General features: G+C 51.1%; 1 pseudogene; it reads right to left on the bottom strand.

Annotated features, from left to right (window-relative positions):
- LOC102250482 overlaps positions 1–1,114 on the bottom strand; it is a 2,613-nt pseudogene extending 1,499 nt beyond the window's left edge.
- Between the last annotated feature and the right edge of the window lie 5,536 nt (positions 1,115–6,650).

Raw genomic sequence — 6,650 nt, 5'->3', positions numbered from 1 at the left:
AAATTAACCGCCATCTTTGTTGGCAGTTAATTTGCATATTGCCCTGATTAGCCAATGGGAAGCGTAGTGAAGGTACGGTCAATTACCATGTTTGTCTATTATTAGATAGGATATACCCAAAGCCCAAAACAGCATCATACACACAGCAGTGCACAATGGTTATTTTGTAAATGAATGAATCTATCTTTCCATTCCCTTTCCTAAATTCCCCCCACCCCCGCCCCCCGATTCTTGGGTTCTTGCCCTGGCTGACTCCAGGCCCTCCTCTGGGGACATGTTTTCCCTGCAGCTTCCTCAGGGACAAAGACCTCCCGCCCAGACGTTTCAGGACAGGAAGCTGGGACAAACACTGGGTCACCTGCCCCCTGGCATCAGACTATGACCCCATAAAAATGAACAGCCCATTAAAACAAACCAACAGAGGCCCGGCCCTTTGACACTTACACCTCTCTTTGAAGCTTTCACCTCCCGGCCTCCTGTCGCCCCCTCCAGGAATGAATATTTGGTACCTGGAACCATGGCTTCCTCTTTGTCCTAAACCCCGAAGGACCTCTCAGTTGCTTGTCTTTCTCACCTCCAGGGACTTCCACTCCTACCAGCTTTTTTCTATCCACTCCCACAGCCACACCATGTGCTTTGTCATCACTCAGAACTTCTTTTGCTCTAAAAAGTTAAAAATCCTAGCCTAGCCCGTGTGGCTCAGTTGGTTGGAGCATCCCATACACCAAAAGGTGGCAGGTTTGAGTCCAGGTCAGGGAACATACCCAGGTTGCGGGTTCCATCCCCGGTCAGGAGGTTGGGGCACGTGCTGGAGGCAAATGATCCATGTTTCTCTCTCACATGGATGTATCTCTCTCTCTCTCAAAAAAAATTCAATAATAAATATATCCTCGGGTAAGAATTGAAAGAAACATTTTCTAAAAGTTCAAAATCCTACCCTCTGATCATAACAGCCCATCTCCCCTCCCTCCTCCCTCCCTCCATTCCTCACTCTTTCTGCATTTCCCCATGTGGCTGTGTCCTGCACCACCAGGGACCCAGTCCTTTGACTTAGTCAACTTTGCTCTACCATCTCCTGCTGTCTCACTTCCTTCCATCCCCTCACTTGGGCCATCCTTTTGTCAATATTCCACTGCCTGGCCCCTCCGCTCTCCCAATGTCCTACCCAGCCTTGATATTGCTTAGCAAACCTTTCATGTATCTTTTTTAAAAATATATTTTTATTGATTTCAGAGAGGAAGGGAGAGGGAGAGAGAGATAGAAACATCAATGCCTCCTGCACACCCCACACTGGGTATGGAGTCCGAAACCAAGGCATGTGCCCTGACCAGGAATCCAACTATGACCCCTTGGTTCATAGGTTGATGCTCAACCACTGAGCCACACCGGCTGGGCCCTTCCATGTATCTTTGATTTGCTGGCTGTCCCATCTTCATAGAAAATATTTCAAATGTTCCCAACTTTGTTCGGTCTCCTGTCCCCTCCCCTCTCCCCTCACTTACAGCAAAATAACGTAACTAGTAGAAGGAGACATCCTCAAGTCCCCATCAACCCACACTGAAACCTCCTAAACCTTTTCCTTCTTCCCTCTCACCCAACAGAAGCAGTAGCACACTCTTATCCAAGGTCCCATCTTGTTTAGCCTCTTCGAGGTTCACACGTCCTGGGTCATTCTCAGTTCTTAGTGAGCATCCTTTGTGCCTGGACCCCGCTCAGGGCTCTGCCAGCTTCGGCTTTCTCTGTCCTCCCCATAAAGCTGTGATGTGATGATAGCTGTCAGCACATCCCCTCCACTGGCCCAAGTTTACACCCAGTGGGAGAAGTACACTCTATGTGCCTTACCCTCTCCCCTGCGATAAAATGTGATTTTATCCTCTTCCCATTCCTGCGGGCAACATTACGTGTAAAGGCCAGCCGTTTGCTTATCATAGGAATGCCATTGCCTGTCGTGCTAGTCTTCATAACGAGGGACAGACAGTCTCGGCGATGCAGGAGCCGTTCCCTCCCCTCTCCGCTCCAGCGGGAGAGATAGGGGCCTGCCTCACACACTGGATCAGACACCAGTTCACACAGACGCTTTGAGAAGCAATAAATTGAGAACGGCCACAAGACTATCGTTTTTTCCCCTTGTGCCTTATGAAAACCTGTATGGATATTTATTTCTATCACCAGCTTTTCTGCTCTTAGATAAAATAAACATGCCCTTGCAAGTATTGTTTAAACAAGAAAGTCATAGAACACTGACGGCTTCAGGAGAACACCCGGAGAAAGCCTGTCATTGTAATTTTTTTGTCTACATTGGCAATATGTTGCTATTGTGGTTTTAAAACAAGCCCACACATTCTTTGAGGCTTTCTCACTGAGAGGTGGAGTCTGATTTCACCCCTTTTGAAGGTGACTGAATTAGTGATGCGCTTCTAATGAATGGAGTGAGGAGAAGGCGATGCTGAATCACTTCCCAAGTCAGGTCATCAAAATCCCACTGGCTCGCTCCCTGCAGACGTGCACTCTGGGAAGCCAGCCCCTGCGCTGCGGGGAAGCCCAGCCTCCTGGAGAGAACGAGCGACGGTGTTGGGACCGATAGCCCCCTGAGGTCCCAGCGCAGAGCCAGTGTCACCTGCAGGCCTGTGAGACACCAATGGCTAAGAGACGAGGTGACCCCACCGAGCCCCGGTCAACTGCAGACTCACAAACAGAATATAGTCTTCTTTTTAAAGCCGAGAGGTTTCAGGATGGTTTACTTCACAATAACAGATGAAAGAAACCGTTTCCTTGGAAATAATGCTGAGCCAGCATTTTCATATCCTTACATGGTACTGGCACTAAGTCTAAAGAAGGCCATTGGCTCTTTTTCCCCAGGTGCATCATGGAAAGACAAAAGCTTAAGACTCTGCTACATCTAGAATTCTTTAGTATTATTAATTATTATTGATTTCAAAGAGGAAGGGAGAAGGAGAGAGAGATAGAAACATCAATGATGGAACCATGACCTCCTGGTTCATAAGTCTGTTGATGCTCAGCCACTGAGCCACGCTGGCTGGGCTAATTTTTAAATATATATATTAGTATTAATTGATTTCAGAGAGGAAGGGGGAGAGAGGGAGAGAAACATCAGTGATGAGAGGGAACCATTGACTGGTTGCCTCCTGCACTCCCCACACTGGGTATCAAGCCCACAACCCAGACATGTGCCCTTGACCAGAATAAACCCAGTACCCTTCAGTCCGCAGGCTGACACTCTATCCACTGAGCCAAACCAGCTAGAATTCTAAAGGTAACTAGAGTGTGTCTATTTCATTCTATTTACTCAGATAAGAAATGTCAGAGTGGAAATTTAAGCTCAGGTAACTTTTCTCCACAGCCCATGCACTTAACCTTGGACCCCTATTGCATCCCCCCTTTATTCCAACCTGCCCTCCGCTGCCTCCTTCCCATCAACTTTACACATGTTTAAACCTGTTACGTGTTGAAAAATTCTTCCCTAGCCTTGTGTCTCCCTCTAGCTACACCCATGTCTCTCCTCCAACCTTACAACCAAATTTATTGGAAAATGATCTGCACTCAGTGTTCCATGTCCTCACCTTCCAGTCACTCCTGAACACCCTTCATCTGGCCCAGCCGCTCTCCTGGAAGTGCTCCAGGGCCTCTCAGCTCCTGGATCCCACGGACACTCTGAACTTGGCCTGACTGGCACTGCGGTGTCCGCACGCTGACTCACTTTGAAGCCCTTGCCTCCCTAGACGTCCACACTCCACGTCTGCTGGTTGTCCCTCTACGGCCCTGCCTTTCAGCCTCCACTGAAGGCCCGGCATCCTCTGCCCAACTCTCAAATACCTCTCCGTCCTGGGCCATCTGCTCTTTCAAACAACTCGGTCTCCCCATTTCATCTACCCCACAAGCCCAATGCTGATAACTCCAACACTGGTCGTCAACCCCATTCTGCACATAATCACCCAAATCTGCCAACTCTATCTTCGTCCTGTGCCTTGTGTCCACTCGCCTCTCCCAGCTCCCCTTCAGCGGCCACTAGACACTCGGTTCCATCTGCGCTGGAGGCGAGCAGACCGGGAGCAGGGAGCCACCAGAGGCCGTGCTGACATGACTTCTCCGGGCAGCAGCCGGCGCCGCTGGTAGGAGGCTTATTGGACCTGTCACTTCCCTGCTTGAAATCACCCAGGGTCCACACGTTGCCCTCCTGCTAAGGACCAGGCCCCTAACATGCCCGAATCTTCCTCGGAGCCACGTCTCTCCCTCGCCCCCTTTCCTTGTTCGCTTTGCTCCAGCCACCTGTGGCCCCTGGGAGTGAGTCACAAAAGGCTTCCGCTCCTAATTTTATTGTCATCGGCTAGAAAGTCATTAGACATACTGGCTTGTTAGCACAGGGCCCTTGTTGCCAGCTGCCTGTCATATGTTGCCATAATACATATTCAAGTCCGAATCGAGATGTGGCAGCCCCAGAACCAGGCAGTGGGACCTGCACGTTCACACATGGATCCTGGCAGTGCTGGGCTCACTTGTGAGCACCCAGTCTGCCCCTCATAGTGCCCAGCTCAGTGCCATGAATGGGATGCTGATAAAAGACCAGCGCCCTCTCTGCTGGCAGAGTCTGTGTGAGCGGGGGGTTTTGCCACCCTGTGTTCTCTCCTCAGGGTCCCTTTAGAGCTCCCATCCCTTTGGTTTAGTGACTGGCCAGCCTGGGCAGTGCCCCCGCAACAAGGTCAACACCGTAGAGAGACACCCAACCTCCAGAACAAGACAGAGGTCACGTCACCCACGCCGTGCCCCTGCTGCCCACCAGCCAGCCCCAGCGAAGCCCTCCTGGAGTCTGCTCCAGGGATTCCAAGAATTGGTGCCCCTGGTTTTCCATGCGTTGACCCCTGCGCCCCTTCAGGGTGTGGGGAGGTAACGCTGATGAGCAGCCTATGAATGAGGGTGATGTTCCATGATCTTCGGTGACTAACAGGCCCAGCAGGGGTGACACGCTGGTCACATTTGCAGCACATGCTTTTTGTGGGATGGTTATGTTTTGATTGTCAGCTTCCTGTTTTAGTGATTCCCTTTGTGTCATGGAAACAGGCATCCCAGCGTCACATACACTGACTGGGCTTTCATTGCCATCGGCTGACCTGGAGGAGGTGGAGTTCAGCGCACACTGCGGTCAGAGTGTGTTAGCACGTGATCGTGCCATAGGGCACCCAGGGGTGCAGAGACTCGGAGAGGGGGGTGTGGGATATGTTAAGTGGTTAGAGCAGCCTTATGGAGGAAGTGAGACTTCCAGACAGAAGGCTTATGTAAAGGCCTTGGGTAGCACCATGCCTGCAATCTCTGGGGAAAAGTTAGGAGCCTGGTGTGGCTGAAGCAAAGTAAACAGGTATGAGGGTCCCCCCAAGAATCAGCAACAGGTGTGTGTGTGTGTGTGCGTGTGTGCGTGCGCGCTAATATAGATAGGTAGGTAGGTAGGTAAGTAGGTAGTAGATAGATAGATAGATGATGGATAGATAGAGTATAAGAAGTTGCTCACTGTTACAAGGTTATGGAAGCCAGAAGTCGCACAGTCTGCTGTCTGAAAGCGGAAGGGCCGGGAAAGCAGTGGTAGAACTCAGTCTGAGTCTGAACGCCCTGGAACCAGGGGCTTTGAAGTCTGAGGACGGGAAAAGATGGACATCCCAGCTCAAGAAAAGAGACCAACCTCACTCTTTCTCTGGCTTTTTGTTCTGCTGGGGCCCTTGGTGGATTGGATGGTGCCCACCCACACTGGAAATGTGTCTGCTTCACTCAGTCACTGATTCAAGTGTAAGCTTTTCCAGAGACACCCTGACAGACACACCTAGAGACAGTGTCTGGCAGCCACCTGGGCATCACTTAGCCGTCAAGTTGCTGCATAAAATTAAGCACCACAATGACCCATTTTCCCCATTAACCCAGGAGCATTCCCTGGAACCCTGTTCCCTGGCGTGAGTGTGGGAAGGACTTGATTAGGAGAAACCGAGTCTGCGGTCCTCCGAGCACATGGGTCATGTGACCAGCACTGCTCTCTGGAGCTCCAGAAAACGTCGTGGGAGAGTTCCAGTGCAGAGCCTGGCTGAGACTCGGGGCTGCAGCCTCCTTGCCTCACCTGCTATCACAGGCCCTGGACCCATGTCCCAAACGCGTTGGAGGGGACAAGGGTGGGAGGGCTCACTGAGGGGACGCACTGCAGACTCAGGGTCACAGGAGGAGGGGTCAGGCAGGTTGGCTCCTCCAATACAGGCAGGAACGTAAGAGAGTGTGCTGACATTTCTCTTCCCTCCCGGGCTCGGAGGTCTGTTCCTCCTGTGAGGGGTTGCCAGGAATCTGCTGCTGTGGGAAGGGAGTTGTCGTGGGATTCGGATCTGCACAGCGTCTGAGATAGATGCGGCTACTGTGAGTGAGGTGGAGATATGGGGCACGGGGCTGACCCCCCTTGACACTAAATACGGAGGATTTCATCGAAATTGCTCCCCAAAATGCCGCAGAAGTTGATCTTTGTCTCCACCTGCAGACTGAAAGCGGAGCTGCAGGTTCCTGGCCTCAGAATAGTCTTTTAGGGGCAGAGACTGGAATTTGCTTGGGGGTAAATAGACTCTGTTTTGGTCAAATACTAGCAAACCCTTTATTTAGTTACACAAATG

Source organism: Myotis brandtii, unplaced genomic scaffold, assembly GCF_000412655.1.
Source record: "Myotis brandtii unplaced genomic scaffold, ASM41265v1 scaffold1259, whole genome shotgun sequence".
Lineage (NCBI taxonomy): Eukaryota > Metazoa > Chordata > Mammalia > Chiroptera > Vespertilionidae > Myotis > Myotis brandtii.
This window is presented reverse-complemented; position numbering and strand designations above follow the sequence as displayed.